Source organism: Cydia fagiglandana, chromosome 6 (assembly GCF_963556715.1).
Source record: "Cydia fagiglandana chromosome 6, ilCydFagi1.1, whole genome shotgun sequence".
NCBI classification, from domain to species: Eukaryota; Metazoa; Arthropoda; class Insecta; order Lepidoptera; family Tortricidae; genus Cydia; species Cydia fagiglandana.
The window spans coordinates 1829298-1856511 of NC_085937.1; the positions used below are offsets into that span (position 1 = coordinate 1829298).

The following is a 27214-nucleotide window of genomic DNA, read 5'->3' on the forward strand; positions in this document are numbered from 1 at the left end:
AAAGCGACGTCAAAAATTAAAATCGCATTTGTGCTGTTAATTAAAAAGACTGCCAAAAAAGTTGCATATCGGCAGATTTCGACATTCCTAAATATTCATATGACAACAGTAAAAAAATATTATATATATATATATATGTAAAAAAAACTTCAATTCCGTTGGCTACTCCACGAATTTCATACAAAACCACTAAGGCTCCAAAATCGCCATACAAAAAGGACTTTGGGATTATGAGCCGTGTGCATTACAGAATGATTACTTTCAAAAGAAAATTTATATGCGTGGTCAGTTTGAGATTAAGTATGCATTAAAATAAAGATTGACTGTCTAGATGCGACAGTATTCTCTATTCCCGACATTTTCAGTGCAACCCTCGTACTTAATATTTATTTATAAATTACGCACAAAGAGGCAAAGTAAATCACGTTTGTTGCATGGGAGCCCCACGTTAATATTTATTTTATTATTTTTTAGTATTTGTTGTATAGCGGCAACATCTCTGCGAATTTGTTGCTGTGTACTGTAAAACGTTGTACAATACACGTGCGAAAAGGTAATTCGCAACTCGTGTCGGTTTAAAACACTCCCTATAACCACCCACATTTGTATCTAGTTGACGCGTTAGACGACTTGCCCGAATTGAAAACATTTGTTTTCTACTATGTTGCTATTATTTTTTGACAGGCGCTTACGCGTATACTCAAAAAATGAAATGTATGAACTTTCATTTATGAGACCATTTTTTAAATAAAAAAACGATTTCTTCGGAGGTACGTAACAGGTACATTCATCTGATATTTAAATTATATCTCAAAATAACAGATATGATCGGATCCAGGCGTGGTCCGGCTGCAGATTTTACTCCCCAGCCGGACCCCTTTTAAACGCATATATCTGCCAAACTACAGAGGTACGTTCAATTTCCGACGAGGTACATGAAGTACATTAGAGGTACATTTCGCCATTAAAAACTGAGCGCAATCGGACGAGGTGGTCCGGCTGTGGAGGATCACACAGATTTGAATGGGGCTCCCGTGATACAACAAACGTGATTTTTGACCAAAGTTAAGCAACGTCGGGAGTGGTCAGTACTTGGATGGGTGACCGTTTTTTTTTTTGCTTTTTTTGTTTTTTTTTTTGCATTATGGCACGGAACCCTTCGTGCGCGAGTCCGACTCGCACTTGCCCGGTTTTTATTGCAGTGAGGATGTCCTGATTGTAAAAATCAGAGAGATTAGGAAGAGTATAATTTCTAATTATCTTTGTAAAAATTAAAGAATACGTGTAGCCTATACTTAATAATCGATTTATGATAATAAGAAAAATTAAATAAAAATAAAAAACAATACGAAATGTAGGTGTAACAAAAATACAAAAAGTTATGTTCCAGCATACAATGACTGGGGATCGAACCGGGAATCTTCCGTTTGCAAGCAAAAAAGCGACTGTTTGCATAACACGCCATGATAGTTCTTAGCTAAGCTGACGAACTTCTCGCTTAGGTCAATTAACTACCTGTCAAATATCAGTGTCAACAAAATTGCACTAAACATGACGGCACTCCAAATTCGAGCCGTGGTCAGCCCGGCAACGTCGGAAATGGTATGGCAACGTCGCAAATGTATCTGTACACGACATTTGTGACACACACATACGTAAAATTGATGAAAAGTTAACTATGATTTTTGCATGATTTCTGTATGAAACATTGTTTTCCTGTTAATTTCGCGCAAACGAATATTCGAAAGAAGATAAATGCGGAAATATTTGTGTACTAATACTGTGTAGTTACTTAATGAGATTTGATTGAATTTTGTATGAAAAGCGAACCACCTTAAAGTAAAAACATACGATTTGAAGATCTAATTAAAGCACAAATTGGAACATTTAAAACCTATATACATATCCTCTCTAAGTCCATACCCTCTGTAACACGAAAACTCATTCACACGAATTTTTTAGTGTTTCCAGTCAGATTCGTGTTATCGAGGTTTCACTTTAGTTTGATTTTCAGTTTATCCTGACTAGAACTTCGCTCCTAATGCCACCAGCTCCTTTCAGCCACTCTCATGTAGGCATGTATCATATTAATATATTTTTTTGTGCAATGAATCATCAAGTACTCTAACAAATGCTGCGATGCGTCGCGGCTTGTTCGATGTCCGCCGGACGGTATCGGCCTGTCAGTTGTTCGGAACTGTCAAATATTTGTTCAAACTGACAGGCCGATACCGTCCGGCGGACTGTTGATCAGTGGACCCCTTTAGAATCTGTGCGGAAAGAGAAGAGTGGAACGTAAGAGAGCCCATACATTCTAGGACTCTTCTCTTTTCGCACAGACTATGAAGTTCACATCGAACAAGCCGCGACGCATCGCAGCCTTTGTTAGAGTACTTGATGATTCATTGCACAAAAAAACTGGACTGTTAATCAGTGGGCCCTTTAAAAAGCAAAATTCCTACTCGTAGTCATAGCCCATCGTACTGTACAGTCACCTGCAATAATATGTTACACAACGAAGGCCGCAAAAATATCTGACACGGTCTTATGTGTAGAGCCAAAAGAGCGTGTCACATATTTTTGCTGCCTTCGAAGAGTAACATATTATTGCAGGTGACTGTACAATCTATGAAATGCTGTCAAAGCACAAACTGAATACACCCGCTGTAGCCTCATCCCACGATTGCAGCTCCCTCCCATCATTCGCAATGCGCTCTTAAACGTAAACAAGTTTTTTTCTATTGTATCAAAGCGGCCCTTTGTGTAAGAAATAATAGACTTTGTATTTCCATGTAGATACGGTTTGCTATTCATCCGGTAAGATCTGGTTATAAGCGGAATGGATTTGAATTTAAATATTCCCTTTGTACGTAAGACGGTGTTTGGCGTCGTCTAGATTAAATTTTGCGGGATTGTGGTGAGTTTTGTTGCTAAAAATGCATTTATAAGGAATAGTTGAGAATCTTGGTAAATGTGGGTATGAATAAAGAAAGAAGATAACAGAAAGTTTAAGTTATGTAAATGTTGTCTTTTTATTGCCGTTTCTTACTAAAAAAAGTGTTAGGGCACCAGCGAATATATCCGGGCCCTTTACGATTATATATTTCGTATAATCCACTACCTATGGCTATAGGTATGCTCTCTTTATATTAAAGCCAGCTCGATATTAAATATCGTCAACCAACCCAACTATCGGCCTGATTCGAACTTTAAGAGACGTCAAACATTTGCTAAAGATACGACATAGATCGGATAAATCAGTGTCATTAGCAAATTTTTGACGTATCTTAAAAATTCGAATCAGGCCATGTTAGTCCAGTAAGAATAAGAAAGTTTTTATTGTCCACTGTGTAGGTAAACTTATAGATGATCTTTACAAATAAATGGTATCAACAGCTGCCCTTTGCGAACTTACAATACAATTCTTAAAACTACTTATATACTATATTAACTAAATACAAACTACAACTATCGGCGCGATTCGGGAAATGAATTAGAGATTAACTAGATACGATATAGTAAAGATAATGTGACGTTCCACGGGTAAAGGTACCTTATGGCAGTTGGCGCTTACGCTATTATTAACGCCGCTCCAATATTATTGCGGCGCTATGCGACGTAAGCGCCAGCCGCTATTCCGTACCTTTTTCCGTGGAACGTCGAGCTCCGCCGCCGAGCTCTGCAGAATCTTGACGTGAATAAGGCCAGTGGACCAGACGGTATACCTGCACGTGTACTAAAGCAGTGTGCGCCTGAGTTGTCTTCTGTACTGACACGCCTGTACCGCCTCTCTCTCCAAACAAGAACGGTGCCGAAATCCTGGAAGCTTGCAAACGTGCAGCCAGTACCTAAGAAGGGTAGTCGTGCTGATCCCTGCAATTACCGACCAATCGCCATTACCTCCATGCTCTGTAAAGTCATGGAAAGGGTACTTAACGGCAAGCTGCTGGCATACCTCGAAGCAAATGATCTGCTCAGTGACCGTCAATATGGCTTTCGCCGAGGTCGGTCTACTGGGGATCTTTTAGCGTATGTCACGCACTGCTGCGGCGAGGCCATCGAGAGGAACGGTGAAGCGCTTGCTGTTTCACTGGACATCTCGAAGGCCTTTGACAGGGTTTGGCACGCAAGTCTCCTTAGCAAGCTTCCTGCATACGGCATCCCTGCTGACTTTTGTAGCTGGCTATCTGATTTCTTGAGTGAACGGTCGATCAGAGTAGTTATTGATGGCTGCTCTTCAGACCTCATGGCCATTGACGCCGGTGTTCCTCAGGGGTCTGTTCTCTCCGCAACCCTTTTCCTGCTCCACATTAACGACATGCTGCAACCCAGCATTGTAGGTTATGCAGATGACAGTACGGTTGTTGAGAGATATTTGGCTAGTGCAGGGGACAGCAGGGAGGATATACGTTCACAGAGAGAGGCCATGGTTGAGCGAATGAACTTGACCCTTAGTCTCGTTTCCCAGTGGGGTGATGACAATCTGGTCACGTTCAATGCCTCCAAAACGCAGACGTGTCTATTTTCCGCAAAACGGAGTCCATTCGACCTGACTCCTTCTTTCCGGGGTGCATCTGTACCTATTGCCGACAGCCTGGAACTCCTCGGCATGGAGCTGAGTTCAGTCCTCAGCTTCGGCAGCTTCATTGAGTCTAAAGCACAAACTGCGGCCAGAAAGCTGGGCGTCCTAAATAAGGTGAAGCGATACTTCACACCTGGACAGCTTCTAACACTTTACAAAGCTCAAGTCCGGTCGTGTATGGAGTATTGCAGCCACCTGTGGGATGGCTCAGCTAAATACCAACTCGCCGCTTTGGACTCAGTGGAGCGCAGAGCCAGGAGGATGATTGGCGACAAGAAGCTAACGGCTGAGCTTCAGTCTTTGGCCCATCGGCGGAAAGTCGCCAGCCTGTCGGTATTCTACAGGTTGCACTTCGGGGAGTGTGCCCAAGAGCTACACGAGCTTATTCCACCGTCCCCATTCTACCATCGGACTTTTAGACGCACGGCCGGTTTCCATCCTTACTTGGTAGATATTCCACCAATTCGCACGAAGCGCTTTGCTTCTACTTTCCTTATGCGCACTGCCAAGGAATGGAATTCCTTGCCGGCGTCTATATTTCCGTGTTCTTATAACCCGGCAACCTTCAAATCAAGAGTGAACAGGCACCTTCTGGGCGAGCTCGCTCCATCGTAGGCCACGTCTACGCCTCGGCTAGTCTGTGGCCATGAGTAAGCCCATTCATAATAAAAAAAAAAAAAAAAACGTCACATATCTTCACTATTTCATATCTAGTGAATCTCTAATTAATTTCCCGAATCGCGGAGCCAGTCACCATAAAGTACCTTTTACAGTGGAACGTCACATAGTGAGTCTCTAATTCATTTCCCGAATCGAGCCGTATGGTCCACAACTTCAAGACGTACTTATATTAAAGTAACATTTCCATTTGTAAAAATATTTAGCCATAGAACTACTATATTGAAAAAATAGTCCCACCTAAATAAAGATGTACAGTCACCTGCAATAATATGTTACACAACATAGGCCGCAAAAATATCTGTCACCGTCTTATTTGTAGAGCCATAAGAGCGTGTCACATAATTTTGCGGCCGTCGAAGAGTAACATATTATTGCAGGTGACTGTACAAGTTAATTTAGGAACATAGATAGGAGCTTTAGAACTATAGTTGCGTGGATAAGTGATTAAACGGTATGTGAATTCGTGGCGAAAACTTGTTTTAAAATGAATATTTAAATCCCACAGTTTTTGCTAATAAATTATACCAAAGGTAGGTATTCCTTTTTGTTTTTATAACAACAAACGCTTTGTCGATATCCGTCCGTCCTAGCTCCCAGCATATAGGACAAATAACATATTCCCAGCATGTCAACAGTTAGCACTGTATTTACGATTACGGAAACATACAATATGTCACGCCATCCCACTCCCACTTAGTCTTAAGTGCCCCCTCCACCACCATAACTAGACCCACACATCGACTTGACTTTATCAGACCGTTCGGTTTCGTAGGTGGCGGAAAAGGTGCGGGAGTTCAAATCAAATTGGCTGGATGGAATGACACTTGGACTGGATCCAAAGTGTCCGAAACGGGGCTACTTACTGTGACATAACAGTTTCGGTAACGCGCGACACGAAAAATGCCTCATAGGGGCTTGTAAACAGCGCGTGTTACATTTTTAAAGGTTGGCTATTTTCTAGGGAAGCTTTTCTACCAAAGTTGAACATTATTTAAGCCGAAAAATCTACTGATTGACACCTAAGATCCCCACATCGCCCTGCCGTACCTGGCCCTCATCCTAAAGTCTCTGCAATTTTGACGAGATCAAAGAGCCATCTTGTTCGTCGCTTTATTTTGCTCGTAAAGCTCGCGCTGTCGGTCGCAGCCGCAACTTACAGGCCTATTCGGATTTCGAGATAATCACAAGTTCTAGAGACGATTTAGAGATCAACTAGATCTATATTGGATATCGACTAGATGTGACTTGGATATCTAAGTCATAACATAAGTTGGAGGTATCGAACAATACCATCAGTGAATTACGTTCTGAATTAGCGTTAATACGTAGTGCTAGTTCAGAATGTAGGTCAGATAACTCTAGCATAGCCGTGTGTCACGTTGCGCGGAATGCGTCCATCGGCGGTTTTGAGTCCGCGAATTTGGATGCGTCGGCGATTGCTGAGCAGGCGACCGCCGACCCGCGCCCCGCCGCCCGCCCGTCTACGTCACCGGAGACGCGCACGTCACGCGAGAGTACGTTGACCCCAAAACGTTCCTACGCTGCCACTGCCGCTAAGCCGCCTGCTTTGTCCAAGTCTAAGCAGCGGCCGAAATGTAATTCGGACAAGCCTATCGAGCTTAATTTGAGACTATTTCACCGATTCCTTAGTACGATTTAAAGAAACAAAAGGTTAATATGCTGCCAAAATATGCCATCTAAGTGTCCTTTTCATGATTGCTCAATTGAACATCCACAGAATAAATGTGGTGTATTTTATCTTTACATGAAAACGACTTTTTATGCAACATTTTGGATTCCCGTCAATTTCTGACGCCAGGGAAATGACGGAAACAGCTAAAAGAATCTACCGAAATCCAAAGCCTAACGGACATTCATGGCGTTGAACCATGGCTAGAACAGGTCGATAGAAACGCTCCATGATGGTTATATTGTATACCAAAGTCGGGGTTGTCGTAAGTAACATGCCATATTTTCAAAAAGGCCACCAAGCACAGATCCAAAACTTTTTTTCCAACTAAAAGAAATGATTAGACTATGCCCAGATGTTTCGCTTTACGAATCATATGTAATTGCTGTTTACATAGTACGATTTTTTTTGTGTAATACTTATCTTGTTCGCAAACCGTAAATTTTCTTGTAGTATTTGTCCGAAATCGTTGTAGTTACTCGGGAGGATTGGGTAAATATTGTCCAAACCATATGCTTTACGTGATCTCCCAGGACGAAATGTTACTTATTATTAAAGCACTAATTAAACTATATGTGTAATTTTTGAATAAAAACATAATACCAGAAAAAACGGCTAAGTAAAGTTGTATTTATAATAAACGATACAGTCCTTACCAAACTTTACGTCGCTCTAGTTTCAATTTTTTGCAACAGTATAACAGTAACTAATACCCGATATTTATAAATTGGTATATAAATGTTCATGCCAAAGAGAGCGGCTTTTTGGCGGCGGGTTCGTAAGACTCTTAAGAGCTGTTTTGATGCTGTGTCGGGAAAGAGTGAAATAATTTTAATCCAGGCTGACATTTCATAATTGACAATCAAATGTCAGACTTACCTACGACGCGATTCGGGAAATGAATTAGAGATGCACTAGATAAGATATAGTAAAGATATGTGACGTTCCACGGCGAAAGGTACCATTACCCCGACTGAATATTGGAGCGGCGTTAACAATAAGCGTAACCGCCAGCTGCCATAAGGTACCTTTTGCAGTAGAACGTCACATATCTTTACTATTTCATATCTAGTGAATGTCTAACGGCGCGATATCTTAAAGTTCGAATCGCGCCGATACTCATCAAAAATAGAACACATGTTTGAAGTGCCGTATGTGGGAAATATATATCCCTTCGCCTGGTAAAGGGTTAAACTAGTTTTACGGTTTAAATTACATATTTAAGTCACACACGCAACATATTTCATGCAATAGCGTGAGAGTGCAAGAAGTAGGGATATCAAAAGTATTCGGTTACAAGTACAAAATTATGATCTACCAAAGTACCTACTTACTAATATCTAATATGTACAGTCACCTGCAATAATATGTTACACAACGAAGGCCGCAAAAATATCTGACACGATCTTATTTATAGAGCGGTAAGAGCGTGTCACATATTTTTGCGGCCTTCGAAGAGTAACATATTATTGCAGGTGACTGTACACATAACTACCCAAAATAAACCCCATAATTTCCCTTACAAACACGCCTGTCTCACAGCCCTCACATGTGAACACGTCATGTCAATGACAATCTCAATCACCGCACGTTAAGAACCGAGATCCTAGGAACAAAGGGCGTGTCAGGTGATTCGTTGACCGCCATGATTGCGGCTTACCTAGCGAAGGCGATGTGGACCAATGTAACTGAGACCTTGAGATTTCTGGACCCCGGACCCAAACTCTGGAAAATGTGGTTTCAGTTAAATGTCCTGGGATTTTGTTTTGAAACTTCGAAAGCGACTCGGAAACAGTGGTAGCACTCGTAAAGATTTTTGTTCAGAGCACTGAAATCTATATAATATCATAATCCAAGCAATTTCCATACTTTTCAATTTTATTATATATTTTGGAATTGACCAATAATTGCGATAAAAGTATTTTTTACTTTATAAAACCATAAACATAATTAAAAACAAACTTAGAATAAAATTAACCTAAAATTATAAAACTATTATTATTTGTATGTCTTTTCCATATCTCGGGACCATGGGGTCCTGGATCTTTGGGAGGCGTACGTGGGGCCGAAGCCAACAGCGCCGAGGCCCTTTAAGACAATTTAATCTAAAGGCAAGGGATACACGTATTATTATTTTTTTTTTTACTTATGTATGCTTGTACTTTTTTATCGGTTTCAAATTTTTTTATACGTTATCAGTTATTACTACATGTAGGTATGTGAAAAGTGTTCGAACAAGCATTGTGATTTTTTTTAAAGTAGAAATGTTATTTTCACAGCGTGTTATATAAAATATTGGTAAAATCTGCTCAAAGTATTTAATTATAAACACTTTTTTTTATATGCGCGCGGGCGACGAGTTCAATGTATGTTCATATAGGTTTAGGGATTTACACTTAGGTTATCCACGCCTTAAACTATTTGTTTTGATAAAAATCACCAGCACGTAGAATACGATTGGAATACTATGCCCTTTGTGAAACAAGGTCTAAGGTTAGTGTGATGTAAGGTCAATGTGATTCATTCCGTCATATTCTATTCCGTCCAAAAGCGTTATTCTCGAACAACGAAAAAATATTGATAATTTCGTCAACAAAGAAGCGATTGCTTTTAGTTTCAGCAATCAAAAGCAAATGGTTTTTTCCTACGATTAAAAATCAAAAAGGAGCATTCCATGAAATTGTCTACCGTTTGTCCCGTACAAACGCGAATTTTCTGAAGATTTGCAGGTATGAGAGTTTCTTTTTCTATGACAAATGGTCAAAAATATGACAGAAAATTAATCGTCTGTTTTAAATGCCGAAAAAAAGTCGCAACACAGGATATAAAATGCGTTTGTACGGGAGAACCCGTGGAATGCTCCAAAAAATGTACTCTCGTAGACGGAATAGTCCCTATGACGGAATTAGCCAAATTGACCTTATGTGAGTATTGGGATGGGAGTTTTTCACAAACCCCTTCTATGAAGAATGTTTAAAGTTGGTATTTGAATAAATATTTTTACCGGCTTTGAAAAAAGAAGACGATTCCAGTTTGATGATATTCCAGGCTTTTTCAATAATATTTAATAAGTAGGGGAAATCCGGAAGACTTGCCCCAGTGAGAGAATCAAAAAATTATTTATTGTATGACACACGCATGCTAAAAAATAATATTTTGATTATGACACTTATCTTCACATAATGGTTCAAGTCTCCCACCTTGGCATGTCTCCCGGATTCCCCCTAGGTATGTTGCAAAGTATCTGGTTGTAATAATATGTCATATTCTATTACAATTGAAAGGTTTCACGATCATACACAGCTTCTTAAACGAAATAAATTACTTCGGTTGAAGGTGGAACCGTAGAAAGTCAGCCGCCATTCTTAATAATATCTACATTAATACAGAACGAAGTGAAATCAGAAATATTTATTTACTCAGATACAGTAATTGGATGTTACTTTATATTATTTATAAATGTACTGTGTATCTTGCCAAGCAGGCAAGCGTGCAAATCATATTAATCATAATAAGTAACAAAATTCAAATAATATAACAATGGAGCTCAATATAAATTACTAATCAAATGTCAATTACGAACAGCTCAAGATACCTACTACCTATACCAATTTAAAGTGGTTCGCTGTCCAAAAAAACGTTATCAGTGCAATACCAAAGTAACGTTTTTTGCGTGATTTCTGTTTAAAACAATTTATTATACATTTAGCGCAAATAAACATTCGAAAGTAAATAGATGCGCACATATTTATGTAGTTATAGTGTGTAGTTACTTAATATAACGCAATTTTAACGCAACGCGTTAGGTTCGTTAGGTATCTTCAAATGGCCGAAGGCCAGCAAAGAATAGGAGCCCCGCGGAAGCGGAGCTCCGTCGACATCGCTATAAAGTTAAGATAAAACGGAAAAAATAATTCGGGCATTTTGCGTTCGATTTAGGCAAAACAACATACTAGTCATTTTGCGTTCTAGACCATCTGCGGATAACCCAAGCCAGGCCGTCAGGCGGCGTTTTAAAGCACTACCCTCGAGCATATAATGCACCGGCATGCCTTGCGGGAGTCGCGTGTATGACACATGTTAGTGACGTTTCTCCTGTCGCTTTATAGCATCGACCCAGCCATCATCGATAGCCAGCCGTGTCTGTGTATTAAAATTTATGTTGTATATAGGTACAATTTTAGTATGCTTTATACTACTTTATGATTGAAAATCATTCATAAAATGCGTATTATATATTTTTTTGTTTACAACTGATTACTTCGTTTTATTTTTTGGACATTGGGAATATTACTGTGACTGAAAGACATTGTAGTATCTATTAATACAAACATAAGAAGCTCAAAAGAATAATATAAACAATCTATAAACCAAATCACCTTCAACTAAATTACAAGAAAGCTAATAAAAATATCACCGCCTTCCTATAAACTATAAGAAATCACCTAATAAAAAACTGAGGACAAAACAAATGTGCCATTACACTTACAAAGGTACCGGTACCACGATATACGTACACATTGCGTACACGCGATAACCAGGTTCAGGCATCTAATGACGGTACTCGATCTCATTTGCAGTAAATCATTTAGATAGTGTAGGCCCATTAATGCGTATACAGAAGTATAGTTTTCCACACGGAGGCCTATTCTGTTTGTCATAACTGGTTATGAATTTGTTGAGGGTCCAGGTCGAACAGGTTCTGTCAGTCTCAAAGGGGACACTTCTTCAACTAGAAACATCGCTTTTGACGCTGATTGGTCATATTAATATATAACAAATCCGGATCAAATTCATAACCTGTTAATACAATCAGAATACGCGTTATGGACTAATAATTTATAGACTTTGTTGCATAATATAAGACACAGATGTTGAGTGTCGCTGTTAGTATCTCTATCTTGTAAGGCCCTATGTGCATTACAACGTACAGTCGACGTCAAAGATATGTTTACAGGTTTGCACCTTATGCCTTTGTAATAAGGCGATAAATGTAAACATATCTTTGACGTCGACTGTACACTCCGTTTCACACTGATTTAAACTTTCACGATTTTCGATCGCAATATCCCCCCCCCCCCCCCCCCCAATAATAATCACTCCGTTTCAATCTATATAACAAAATATACGTTATCATTTCATTAGATATTTAAGTTTTGATCGGCATTTATTATACGATTATCACTCGGTGAGCCCCAAACTGTGATCGATAAAGGGTGTAGCGTGTTGCACGTCAAACGTGACATTGTCATGACGTTTATTAAGCGTTGATTGCCGCCGCAAGTTATCTACTTGTGAATATAATATAATCAAAATGTCAAATCATCGAACCTATTTAAATACCTAGTTCACATTTTACACGGTTACAAGAAAAACGTTTGAGAAACTTAAACCAATACAGAAAATTTATAGATAACTATACGTATACTGGCAAACAGATAAGCAGTGGTGGCCGAGTGGATATGACATCTGACTTTCAATCCGGAGGTCGCGGGTTCAAATCCTGGCTCGTACCAATGAGTTTTTCGGAACTTATGTACGAAATATCATTTGATATTTACCACTAGCTTTTCGGTGAAGGAAAACATCGTGAGGAAACCTGCATACATCTGCGAAGAAATTCAAAGGTGTATGTGAAGTCCCCAATCCGCATTGGGCTAGCGTGGGGACCTATAGCCCAAGCCCTCTCGCGTATGAGAGGAGGCCTGTGCTCAGCAGTGGGACGTATATAGACTGAAATGATGATGATGATGATGATACTGGCAAACCTTTTTCAACGAAATTCAAATTTTCTATGAGAGGAAAATTCTTAGCGCTTATATTTTTATTATTGCCTTTTTCTACTGACGAAAATGGCATGCCCAAATATACTAACATACATAGACTGCAAAAATGTTTACTTTTCCTAGAGTCGAGTAATAAACGCAATCAACGATATGTAGGTAAGTTATTGGTAAATAAAACTGCACCGTAAGCATTAAATCTTAAATTTATTATTATGTAAAAAAAAAACAGTAAATAATTTGTCAAATCTTATACGACGCAAGCGACTACCGAAACGATTCAGTCCACTAGATCTCGCAAACTTTTTAATAACAATAAGAGATAAAAACATAAGGTACCGCAATAAAAGGAGTCGTAAAACCTTCAGGGCTCCATCGGGCAGATATTGGATCAAGTCTACATACGACCCCATAATTGAAAATATTATTTGTGATATTTTCGAAGTACTTACAATGCTATAAAAAGGGGTTGAATTCTTAGACCACTTTTGATTGTTCGTTACATATAGAATTAAAATAAATCACATAAATATCTAGAATATATTACGTACTTTTAATTAAATATAATCGTAGTCGGAATAATAGCGCTTAAAATTATTTTCATGGAATAAGTTATCAACTCGAGATAATATTATTATTTATAAACCCTTTATGTTTATTTATTCAACGAGTACGTTTACGTACAAATGTATAAATAATATTTGGTTTTATTAAATTATATTTACGATTCATACGAGCAACCTACTCACAAATTCAAACTTTTTGTTTAAAAATTTTTCAGTCCGGTGTTTTATTTGGTTACTAATGATTATTTTCATAAATGGTTAACTTTTCAGTAAGGTAAATCTCAACACTTCGTTACTGCGTTTGAGTTTCGAAAATACCACAATTACGCTTTTGTAATACAAAGGATTTTTTTGTTAGACATAATACAGTAAAATTACGCTCAAATTGTACAGAATACGGAAATCAACATATATATGGCCAAAAAAATCGAATGAAGACGAAAAAACTAAATAAGAATCGGTCCAAATGTAATAAGCCGCCTATTCGCCTGATTCGAACTTTAAGATATGTCAACAATCTATTAAAGATACGATATGGATCGGATATGTCAGTTTCAAAAGTTACATTTTTGTTTGAAGAAACATCAGTTTTGACACTGACATGTCCGATCCGTGTCGTATCTTTAGCAAATTTATGATGTATTTTAAAGCTCGAATCAGGCCGTATAGCCACACCCGTACACTCCACGTTGACAATTTACGAGCGGCCGTATTAGCGGCCCTTCATCTTTTATTACGTCGCGAGATCGTTATGAAAACGACGAACAGTATGGGATGTGATTTATTTGGCACGGCTTAGGTTTTGTGGGCATCTAGTGTGGGCACAGATTTGTTGGCAATTGCAGATTGCTTTTTTATTGATGTTTTTTATAGGTTTGTTTCTTGGGCAGTATATTAAGTGCATTGTCAATGTATTGAATATTTTTTATCTGTACATATACAGTGTAGAAAGATAAGTCGGGCCCTGGAGAGAAACTACCTTAAATCCTTAAGTTGCCTCATTTTACTTAAAGGAGACGTTCCTTCATTTTTAAAAAGAAACAAAACTGCATCGTATAACAAGTAGGTTGTAGTAACCTTATTTCACGAACCAAAATAATCATCGTTATTTCACTGAGCACTTTTTACAATCATCGTGGTGGAAAAAACACATATCTGTAAATCTTCTGAAACTTTGCGTTTGTACGGGACAACGGTAGACAATTTCGTGGAATGCTTCATAAATATGCGGGTAAAAGGAGGAAAGAATATGATCTCAAATACGTAATAACAAACTCTTTTTTAATAATTTTTTTTAATTTACAAAAGTGTTGATTTTAAAAGCATTTTTGGAAAAAAGGAAGGCACATTTCACGATGTACACTACTTCCCTTTTGCCTTTTTTTTTTACTTGCCTTTTGTACTAGGTATAAGATTTTTCTTTTGCGCAATAAAGATTAAATAAATAAATAAATACACTACTCATATAATATTTTTGATACCATCGCACTGTTTCCATCTCACAGTGACTTAGACGAGACGAGTGCGTCACATCGGTTATTGGATTACTCGCTCGCGTAATTGATTATGAAATAATCAATTTAATATAATATGGAGAATAATTAAGCTTTTCAAAGGATAATGTTCGAAGCAGAATAGGTTTAAAAGACGAGAAATGTATTCAACAGTATTAATATACTAATGCTGAGTACCGACCTAATAATACATGTTGTTTTTATGGCAAAGCATAATTATATTTGAGCCACCTAAGGGCGCACCAGAGAGTGGATCAGCTACACTCTACGAGTAACACGAGTTAAAAACCGGGCAAGTGCGAGTCGGACTCGCGCACGATGGTTTCCGTACCATAATGCACAAAAACAAAAAACAAAAAAAAGCAAAAAAAAAACGGACGGACAGCGAAGTCTTAGTAATAGGGTCCCGTTTTACCCTTTGGGTACGGAACCCTAAAAATTGCCTACTCCAGAGCACGCTGTCGCTGTAGCCGAAATCGGTCAGGAGAGAGCATTTCAGCAAGTAGGTAATCAAACGGCCGAAAAATAAAAATAGGAAAAACATAACATAAATCCTACTCAAATTGTATAATTCATCTACAACTTTTATGAATTTAGGCTATCGAAATCTAACCATTTTATTGTAACGCCTAATACAAAATAAAAGTAGCACCGTACATTTTTTGAGTGACCTTTTTAAGGGCGTGTCACTTTTTGTGAAAAAGAAGTAAATGATTAACAAGAATTCAATTTTTAATTTGTCAAAAATATTTTATTTTTTAAATTATTATGCTCTGTGTTATTTTTTCACGGAATAACTACCTATACAATAGAATTTGCTACAATTTAGGTATTGTTCGCTATATTTTAATCAAAAATTTTAACGGCGCCTACGGGCATAACTAACTACGCGTAAGCCATATTGGCTGGTTGTTTGTTAATTTATTCTATTTATTGAAAAAAAAATAGTTTCCTTTTTTATTTATGTTACTAAAGCCAGAAATGTAAGTAGTCATAAGGCCACTTGCACGTTCCAGGGTTTGCCAACTAACTCAGAGTTAAACGTTTATACAGGGTTAAAGTGTACTGTAGCAGCGGATAATTCAGAGTTAGTTGGCTAACCTTTAGGGTGGTTTTAGAGCATTTTTACTGTACCTCAACAGAATAATTTATTGCACTAACGAACCAGATAATTCGTAGTGCAATAAATTGAACAATACCCATTGTAAGAGCCATATATTATAGTACACACGGTAATCTGGGAGATATTTAGCGCTCGTGAGCGTTTAACTGCTGATGCTAACGGCATTGGGCCCGATTCGGATTTTGAAATAGACATCTATTAGATATCTTTAAGACATCACCAAGATACGATCGATATATTTAAGATCTAACCTGTCAAATTTGACATTTGCGCGATTTTGGAGATACTCTTGAACGTTTTCCACAGGATATGACTTAGAGATCCAATTCACATCTAATAGATATCTTACTCTATCTAACGTAAAAGTGACATTGGTTGCCCGAATTGCGCTGCAAAAGAGAACTAGTTGATATCTAAATTATAACGTATCTAGAATGGATCTAGTACGTGTCGTCTCTTGTGAATATCTTGAAGTTCGAATACGGCAGATTGTTAAGCGTTCAAGGCGTTACCGTTCTCGTTCTGAATGTAGAATAGTATTCATTATCTTATTGTTCACTTTATTACACTACAAATTACCGTGTTCGTAATTTACTTGTAATTTTACTTCAATTACTTGTAATTGTTAGTTATTAAGTTATTATACTTCATGTTTCAATCAAAGACTATGAACTAGTTACCTGTTGTTATAGTTTTCTATCTTTATTATTAAGTTCGTGCTGTGATTAGGAATTATGTATACGGATAATAAATATTTCTTGTGAGTAATATCCCGATTTTTATTACGGTCCGCTTTTCGGCTTGATTTTTTCTACTGATAAAGAGCAGTCAAGAAACTAGGGATAGATAAGACGAAGATTTATAATTTGTTATTACATTTTATTATATCTATGATGCAGGTTAGTTTTATAGAAAAAATATTTATTAAGATTTCTAAGGTCCACTTGCACCATTCCACTAACCCGGGGTTAACCGGTTAAACCAGGAGTTGCCATGGTTAGCCATACAATTTGACACTAGGTTAACAGTTTAACCGCTTTAAACTAATTAATGTAATCTGAATCAAAGGCATAATAATTTAAAGGCATGTTAATAATTAATGTGTAAAAGTAAGTAATCCTTTTAAATATATCGTGAACGGTATTTCTATTCATGAGAATTAAAATACCCTTTTTAATAAATATGGAACTAAAACAAAAGTTAAAGTAATTTAAATTTTTTAACAGATAGATTTCTTTGTCCTCAAGTGTAACGTCATCCAACTAAAACTAACAGCGGCTAACGTAATCGTTAGTGACATTTAGAAGCGCTATAAAATCGTATGTAATTAAGGCTCGTAGCGATTACCGTGCTACGCCGTAGAGGGTGCTACGCTCGTAGCACTAATCGCTACGGAGATTAGTCCGGGATTGTTTTGTTGAATAATGAGGTTTTGTTGAGGTTTCTTTTTTCATGTTTTTGATTTAAGGATGAATATCGTGGAACAAACAATTTAGTTTTTTTTTCAATAAAATATGTGTCCGATTACATAATTTATGCTTGACTTTTTTCAATGATTGTTAAAACTAAAACTTGGAAAGGCATAATAATAATTTGACATAAAATGTGAGAGAATATAATAGCTCATGTGTTCTTTAAATTCATTTAAGGGTTCCGAATAAGATAATATATTATCCTTTTTATATGTTAACCTGTTTATAAATATTTAACACGCACGAAAATGTACTTTTTAAATAATTATGTTATTTTTGTAGCATTATTTTATTTAAATAAAATAATTTTCACCTTAATACACAATATAACTATTTCATTCAATTTCCTAAATTAATAACATGACACATAAATTTATGAACACAGGTAAAAAAAACATTAATCTTTATACCTTAAAAACTATTTTTTTATGTAGCATTATTTTATTTCAATAATATTATTTTTACCAAACTACTTATAAAATTTACTATTTTATTCAACTTTCAAAATGAATAATCCTGAAACCTACATAAAACGTAAATTTAAAACACCTGTAAAAAAACATTAATCACTGCCAACTTAAAAAGTAATTAAAACTAAACTAAAAATTAAAACTAAGTCCCACCTAAATCAGCGTCCCATTTTTCTTGCGCCGTCTAAACGGTCATAATTATGTAACCCTGCTGCTGGCGTAGCACTAATTGCAACGCGTAGACCCGCTACGGCAAAGAGCGTAGGTTAATTGCTACGCTTTCTGCGGTCCTAGTACTCTCAGCTTAGCTTGACGGAAACTCGCTTGCCTTTTTGGTTTTTTAATATTTTTTTTAATTATATTTTTTTATAAAAGTAAAATTACGAAAGTTTTTATTTCACACTGGAGAGAATATTACTTTTTCTCGTTAAATATTAATTGTACTTACCGCGCACTTAACTAAAACTAAATTAAAATTCACTACTCACCGATGATCACTATAAAACCATAAATCGAACATTATATATCATTATCCTCACTAAAGTTATATGTCCGATTCAAGCACTCACTGTGAAGCGATCCATCGCGAGTGATTCGTCCGTCATAAGGGAGGCATGACGCACAGGCACGCGCGCCGCGGCCAACCGCCGACTGCTTTGAGCGGTGAGTGTTGCTAGTCGGGGAAAATTTCTACCATTTTCTACTATTATAAAAAATAAATACAAAAACCATAGTAGTTCATAGTAGTTTTATGTGGGGATCCCAAGTATGTTAAAAATACATTTTTTTTATTTTTATAGCGAACAATAGTCGATTTTTTTGTAAAAAAAATTCTCCCAAAATACTTAATTTAATTTAACAAGTTTTCTTTTATAAATTTGTAGTTGAAGACTTCAAAAAAAATATTTAGTAATAGATTTCATATGAAAATACAGAAATACCGGGAATTTTTTCCCCCCCACAAGTGGAAGCGTCGTACGCATGCGCGCGGCCCCACCCTTCCCGGGGCGAGCCTAGACCTATTTGATATTTTTAAACTTTCACGGACAAGTGTAGTACAAATAAAATTCGCAACACACGTTGATTTCACAAAGCGACGCAATATAGTAAGATATAAGTGAATTTTGTGAAAAAAGTTGAGCGCGATTCAATTTCACTCGGTGCACGCTGGTGCTAAGATTCGACTTTGTATTTTAAATTCAGTGAACATGACCCGCTTTATACTGCAAGTTGGAGTTAGGAATTCCAAGCTATATTCTCGTTGTTTGTTTACATGGTGTTCATATTTTTTTAAACAGAATAATGGTTGTTTTTTGAAGTTTTTATGTATTCCGTATCCGAATTATCTTGATCAGCAGTTTGTCATTCCATAACATTCCGGCCAATACGAACGTACACTGATATCAGAATGACATATATTTATTATATACATATTGCGTTAAGTATGTTGAATGCTCTATGATGTACAATTTTGGGTAAACTACATACATCGCTTGAACTAGTTTTAGGGTATTTATTTTCATATTTTAAAAAAACCTATTAATTAAATACAAAAAAAAATGTGTTAATCCTAGACTATTAAAAAAAATAAAGGTGCAGATTTTAGGGATATAAAATTGATTTTAGGCTCTAAGCTTTCAGGCCCCAAAATTATTGTCGGTTAGCGGTAGTTACGTGTGTCACGTGGACGGCTTAAGTAATATGGCGAACACAAAATCGTACCGGGAATATTAATTAATAATCGTACTTGTGGAAAATTTCAACATACTAACATCAGGTTTTATTACATTAAAACGTTATTCAGTTGTGGAAATTCAGCTTTAAATATAATTATACCTATACCACGATTGTTTAAAGTTTAAAAAACATTGTAGTAATCTGTGTCCTATGTACATAATGTCAATGTCAAAAATTTCAACTGTCTAGTTATCACGGTTCATGAGATACAGCCTGGTGACAGCCTGACAGACATACAGACAGTGGAGTCTTAATAATAGGGCCCCGTTTTCACCCTTTGGGTACGGAACCCTAAAAATCAACAATTATTTGTGTACTAGTACGGTTCACTATGCCGGTGAACTAGTGACAGTGGTAATTGGCGAGTTTTGGTTCTCACCTGACGAATATTTTCTATAAACGAACCCAAAACCAAACGAACAAACGATCCCACAGTCAAACCGTGTAAACTGTTTTGTGGGACATTGTATTTGTATAAGTTGTATACTTTTATGTTAATAAATAAATAAAAATAAATAATAATAATAAAGCATCTAAACAAGTAAGTTCAAACAAACATTATTCACATCAACCGACGACAAAATAAGTAATGTGTATGATTATCATGTCCTTTTAGGAAATAAAATGCGGTACCGTCGCCCGTAACGTTAACTGTACATCGATGGACCTTATGCCTTTTGTAATAAGGTCCACGGACGAGTGTTGCTATTTGTACATAAAAAAGGCGGAAAAAGATTCCTATCCCAGTCGCACGTGGAACCGTCATAAATAATGCTTTTTACCGGCTACCTGCGTTTCGGTATAGGCTGGATAAATCAAACCTGTATAAAAAGGTATGCGGTCTTACGAGCAGCTATGCTTTGATATAGGTAAATACCTACTGTGAATGTAGCTACTGCCCGATTCCCAACTTTAAGATACGTCAATTTATCTAGAAACGATTTGGATTAGATGTGTCAGTGTCAAAACTGACGTTTTTGTTTGAAGAAATGTCACATTTGACACTGACATATCGAATCCATATCGTTTCTAGATCTATTAATTGGCGTGTCTTAAAGTTGGAATCGGGCCGCTAGAGGTAAGCTTGGGTAAGGGGTCATCCATTAATTACGTCACACGTTTAGGGGGAGGGAGGGGGTCAAGAAAATGTGACATATTGTAACATGGGGGAGGGGGGAACAACAAACTTTGTGACGTCACTTTAACTTCATCAGTAACCGAAAATTTATTTAAATTATTTAGTTCGCTGTACATTTAAATAACAAGTTTTTAAAACGAAAATAGTTTTTAATCGTTTAATTTTCTTTCCTAAGCAGTTTTGGGTTATAAAATTACTAATATTTATATCGTCAAAAATATTTTGATAAAATATTAATAATACTTAGGTACTTACTTAATTCGATTTGGCGATTTCGTAGAAAAAATGTGACGTCACACTAGGGTGGAGGGGTTTGCCAAATGTGACCAAGTGTGACAAGGGGGGGGGGGGTCAAAAAACCTAGAAATTGGTGTGACGTAATTAATGGATGACCCCTAAGTTGAAGTGGTACCGTAAAAAGTGCCTCCTTTACTCCAAAATTTGGACTTTAATTTTACTTAGTTTTGAAATTATCATATTGTGGTTGGTATGTTAATTTAAAGTAGACCATTACTACTATCATGTTATAAAACTTAACTGAAGCCATGATACATGAGTAGTTTTCACCGACTAAAAACCTCCCAGTGGTCCTCCTCGGCGCATTTCGCCGGCTCTGGGATCTCCAGTGAACCCTCCAGTGCCGTCCTAGCGCTATGCCCCTTTGTGGGTCCCCTCTTTTTTCAGTCGCAGTCCCTAGCTGCGACCGTCTCCGACCCTGCCATCAGACGGGGCCTATGTTAGTTTGTCACGGACATGGTATTAAATAAAAAAAAATTTATATTTTAACATTATAAAATGAAGGGGAATAGTAAGTTCGAATCAGCTGCTTGTTGTGACAGTATCAAATAAAAAATGTGGATCATTATTTAAAACCTAAAAACAACCAAATTACGCGCTTCCAAACCAAATTACTCCAATATTGCATCACAAACATTAAATCGGCTATGTGCAATAAAATTTCAATTAGCTATTCAAAGCGTGTTTCCAAACTGTATGTTGTAGCAATTATGTGCCTGTTTTACGTAATACCTGTTCATCATGTAATTACATACTGTATTGGTGGCAATATATGGAACAATTTACTCCTAGTGTTAGGTTGGTGGCAATATATGCAACATTATACTCCTAGTGTTAGGTAAATGTCCAAAATATATTACCAACGTTTCAATATTATCAATGCACCAAAGTTATTAGACACGAGAGTATATTGGACATTAAGCTAGATTCACACTGGCAATAAACATACGTTATTTTGAAATTGCCTTATATGAAAATTTAGTGAACTGATTACATCAAATTTGAATAAAATCATATCGTTTCCGAATGCAGGGCTTAGGAATTTTCATAAAGGCCGGGTTTCATCGTGTACAATCTTTAAATATTCTGCTTTACAATTGGAAAAAATAATATTAATGTAAACAAAAAAATATATCATTGTAAAGGTAATTGAACGTACATTCTATTGATAATAATATCAAACAAGTAATGCATTTACGCTCATCTCTCATTATCATTTGCGCAAAAATTAAAGTGGAAATGGTGTGGCCACACAGCACGAATGCATAAAGACAGATGGGCAAAAATAACCACCCTATGGCGGGGCCCGTCGGGGACAAGGAATAGAGGGAAGGCTAAAGAAAAATGGCTCGACGAAATCGTGGCTACAGCCGGGCAAGACTGGTCACAGAAAGCAAAGGACAGGAAAAACTGGCTGAATCTGGAGGAGGCCTTCACCCGAGGAGGGGTCTCTACAAAATAATAATATATAATTATTTTAACTTATTAAAACATTTTTTAAACTTTTTATGTAACATGTAGAGAATTAATAAAGGCTTTTTATTTATTTATTTAATGCATTTACGCTAAGAGCCTAGATTCGCGAGCAAAGTCTTGTAGAAATCGTATATTTTATGTCATTTCTGCTGTAAAAATATCAATAATTCATCTCTAATTTAAACTAAACCTTCGAAAATTTCAGCTCCATGATGAAAGAGACTGAGATCCTGGAGGGCAAGATTAAGGGGAAAAGAGGCAGAGGAAGGCCCAGGCTCACATATCTCAGCCAAATAAAAGAAAAAGTTTCTGTCGTGTCGTACGAGGGAGTTAAAAGGCTGGCCCAGCAAAAAGAAGAGTGGCGATTACTCCACCGGTCCGGCTCTTAAATACTGATGATGATGATGATGATGATGATGATGATGATGATGATGAAAGAGACACACTGTCGGATTTGAACTTTAAGATACGTCAATTAATAGATCTAGAAACGATATGGATTAGATGTCAGTGTCGTATTTGTTTGACGAAACGTCACATTTGACACTGACATATCTAATCCATATCGCTTCTAGATCTATTAACTGACGTGTCTTAAAGTTCGAATTGGGCTGACAAGCCAATAATCCTCGACCGAACGAATAAATTAACAATACCCATAAAAGAGCCGTTCCATACATCGAGTTAATAAATCCAAAAAACGCTCAAAGAGCACCACAATGGCGTAAAAGTGCGCGTTAAATCAATTCAGCGATGTAAAACGATGTGTAACATGGAACACGGAGTTGTCTCCCTCTACCCCCTACCCCTGCATCAAGAAGGAGGGAGCCAGTGGGAGTCGCCCACGTTCATGCATGAAGCTGTTATGCCAATTGTTTTAATTGTTATAGCTTTATGATCTCCTGGTATCGACCAGTTGAAAACAATTTTATTGTTTGTATGCCTAATTACGATTTTATTTGATGAGCCGGTTTTATTTGGCAATTTTTTTTTCGTAGATTTCGTAAATATGTTGTGGATAGATTTAGTTCTCTATACTGTACAATATAAGAAAACATGCTATATTCGTAACTCAACGGAAAATGATATACATTTTTTTCGGGACAATTTTCGTTTTTAGGGTTCCGTACCCAAAGGGTAAAACGGGACCCTATTACTAAGACTTCGCTGTCCGTCCGTCCGTCCGTCCGTCTGTCACCAGGCTGTATCTCACGAACCGTGATAGCTAGACAGTTGAAATTTTCACAGATGATGTATTTCTGTTGCCGCTATAACAACAAATACTAAAAACAGAATAAAATAAAGATTTAAATGGGGCTCCCATACAACAAACGTGATTTTTGACCAAAGTTAAGCAACGTCGGGAGGGGTCAGTACTTGGATGGGTGACCGTTTTCTTTTTGCTTTTTTTTGTTTTTTTTTTGCATTATGGTACGGAACCCTTCGTGCGCGAGTCCGACTCGCACTTGCCCGGTTTTTTTTTACTTTTTGTTCTGACCAAAATGAGAAGTTTTTCAAACCAACAACAAAATGAAAATCGGCCCTGATACAAAATTTATACAAATTTACAAAATAATACAATATATACTGTAAATTTTAGCTTTCAAAACAAGGGTTAAAGTCCGATGAAAGATAAACGGACTGAACCCTAAGAGAAACGTCAATATTAGTGATATAATAGTGCCTCTGGCAACAATGAAACCCACGAACTCTGGCTTCGCAGTCAAACAATTCGACTACTACTCGTACCTAAGTCAATGGGCCAACTATTGATATGATATGATATGGGGCAATCTTACACAAATCGACCTACCCCCACACAAAGCTCTATGAGGCTTGTGTTGAGGGTAGCGGAGACCGAGGTGAGTTGTGACAGAGGAGAGTTGTGACATCGTTGATTTTTTGGAATCTATTAATAGTAGAAGAGCCGGCCGCAAATTTTTTAACCGACTTGATACCACGATGAAATACACAATGGGAAACCATAAAAGTGATGCTAAGTCCGAATTCGATAGTCTGCCACGGCGGAACTTGCCGAAAGTACGAAAAAGAAGGCCACTTCCGGTGCGAAAAAAGGGGGCTGATTTAACCCATCTGATACCGAAATAATAATTATGGCAGCAGTTAGAAATTTACATGTAGACACATAAAAGCGAAGTCTGCCAGTATTTTTTTAGCCGGAAGTGCTTGGCAGACGCTCTCAAAGGTGGCCAACGGGACCCCTAATTTAACCCATCTGATACCACCATGAAACCAATTCCAGTCGGTAGGTATGAACCCTCATGTCAGGAATATATAAGTCTGCCAAGGCTATTCCTGCCGAAACACCTTGGCAGACGAGATTATGTAAGCAAGGTCGGCATCGGTTACCCTACACTAACCCATCTGATACCACCATGAAACCAATTCCAGTCAGTAGGTACGAACCCCCATTTTAGGAATATATAAGTCTGCCAAGGTTTTTCCTGCCGAAACACCTTGGCAGACGAGATTTTAAGCAAGATGACCATCGGTTACCGTACACTAACCCATCTGATACCGCCATGAAACCAATTCCAGTCGGTAGGTATGAACCCTCATTTCAGGAATATATAAGTCTGCCAAGGCTTTTCCTGCCGTAACACCGTGGCAGACGAGATTATGTAAGCAAGGTCGGCATCGGTTACCCTACACTAACCCATCTGATACCACCATGAAACCAATTCCAGTCGGTAGGTATGAACCCCCATTTTAGAAATATATAAGTCTGCCAAGGTTTTTCCTGCCGAAACACCTTGGCAGACGAGATTATAAGCAAGATGACCATCGGTTACCGTACACTAACCCATCTGATACCACCATGAAACCAATTCTAGTCGGTAGGTATGAACCCTCATTTCAGGAATTTATAAGTCTGCCAAGGCCTTTCCTGCCGAAACACCTTGACAGACGAGATTTGTAAGCAGCATCCGCATCCGAGCGATCCGTATTTTGGAATTATACAGATTACGGACATTATTAATAGCTGTAGCTGTAGGCTTATTTATTACTTTATGATTATACATATTTGTATATTATTATGTTATTAATAAAATATATTTATAATTTATTAAACCTAAACTTAATACATTGGGAATTCATTACCTGCTTACGGCAGTAGTAGGGATTAGTGGGTGAGTTCTGGCTCACTGAGCCAGGCCAACATTACAGTCCCTCCCCCTTTTTTCCCTTGTTGAGGCCCTGCAACCTTGCCTTGAACCCAAACTAATGTCATTGTAGCTCGAATCTAACCTAATCTATTTTTATTGCGTTTAAAATATTTCAATTATCTACTTTTGCAAAGTTAAATGTTGTAATCTCTATTTCGCAAAATGGAATTTTAATGTGACTTTAATGTATGTGCAGTCTACTTAGTAATTGGGTTTAAAGATATAAAAACACACATTTTATTTCCTATCCTAAGTATCCTATCCTAAGTTTATTCAAATAATATTCTGAACATATATAGTAACATCATTACTTATTCTGTGTACAGTGGAGAAAACGAATGAAATCATGCAATTTGATTTTGCTATTTTTAAATAAAGAGTAACCAAACAGTATTTTCCACAGTTGTTGGTAATGACCATCTCTTACAATTTCTCTTCATGAACATTTTATGATACCTAACTTAACCTTCCAGTTTTCGCCCGAATTAATCAAAAAATTCACCAACACCATTTACACCAACCAGGCGTCAGGTGGCAACCGGCCGGAAAACACATAGCCAAACAAAAACCTCTCCAAATACCATGAAAGTACACCAAGAATTAAATGCTATAAAGGTTAGGGCGTCCCCCGTAAGCGACGGTCAGAGGCTATCAAATGCGAATGGAAATGCTAAGGCGTACCCTGTAAGCGACGACAGACACTGCGCAAATAAACTGCGCATAGCTACATGGAATATTGGTTCCCTGACCGGACGTAGCCAAGAACTGGCGGAAACCTTACAAAGAAGAAATATCAATGTTTGCTGCATCCAAGAACTAAAGTGGAAAGGCTGTAAATCCCGTGACATTGGTAGGGGTTACCAACTTATATACAACGGAATGACAACCATGAGAAACGGAATCGGCATTGTCCTGGACAGTACACTTAAGCAGAGATTGATTAACGTAAACAGAATCAGCGACAGGTTGATGTGCATCAAACTAGCCCTGGATAATGGCCCTGCTTGGAACATCATTTCTGTATATGCCCCACAGATGGGCTGTAATACAAGCGAGAAGGAGGAGTTTTGGGATGACCTGGATGATCTCCTGCAATCTCTGCCCAAGGGGGAGGGACGATTGGTGGCTGGCGATCTAAATGGCCATGTGGGCCATAAGGCACCACCAAATTCAAATATTCACGGCAATTATGGCTACGGGACCGTAAATAGCCAAGGCACCACCATAATGGAGTTGGCGACCCAGTTCGATCTTCCCATAGTAAACACGTATTTCAAGAAAAGGGAAGAACATTTGATCACGTACAAGAGTGGAGGAAAGCATTCCCAAATAGACTACTTCCTCTGCGATAGATCTTTTTTGAAATACGTAAAGGACTGTAAGGTTATCCCTGGCGAACCTCTTACAACGCAGCACAGAATTTTGGTAGCCTGCCTCACTCTGCCGAAATGGTTCGCTAAGCAAAAAGTGCAAAAAAGCCAGCCACGAATAAAATGG

The 27214-nt window shown here is 37.6% G+C and overlaps 1 protein-coding gene across 11 annotated transcripts in view; it reads right to left on the reverse strand.

Moving 5' to 3' along the window:
• The window catches only part of LOC134664917 (disintegrin and metalloproteinase domain-containing protein 11), a 733539-nt gene that overhangs the window by 556743 nt on the left and 149582 nt on the right, over positions 1-27214 (reverse strand). The window contains exon 1 of one of the 11 annotated variants that reach the window (XM_063521636.1): positions 18370-18601. The exons of the other annotated variants lie outside the window; for them this stretch is intronic. The gene's annotated coding sequence lies outside the window, so the exon portion shown is untranslated. Of the gene's footprint in view, positions 1-18369; positions 18602-27214 lie in introns of those variants that run through there. 11 annotated transcript variants of the gene reach the window in all.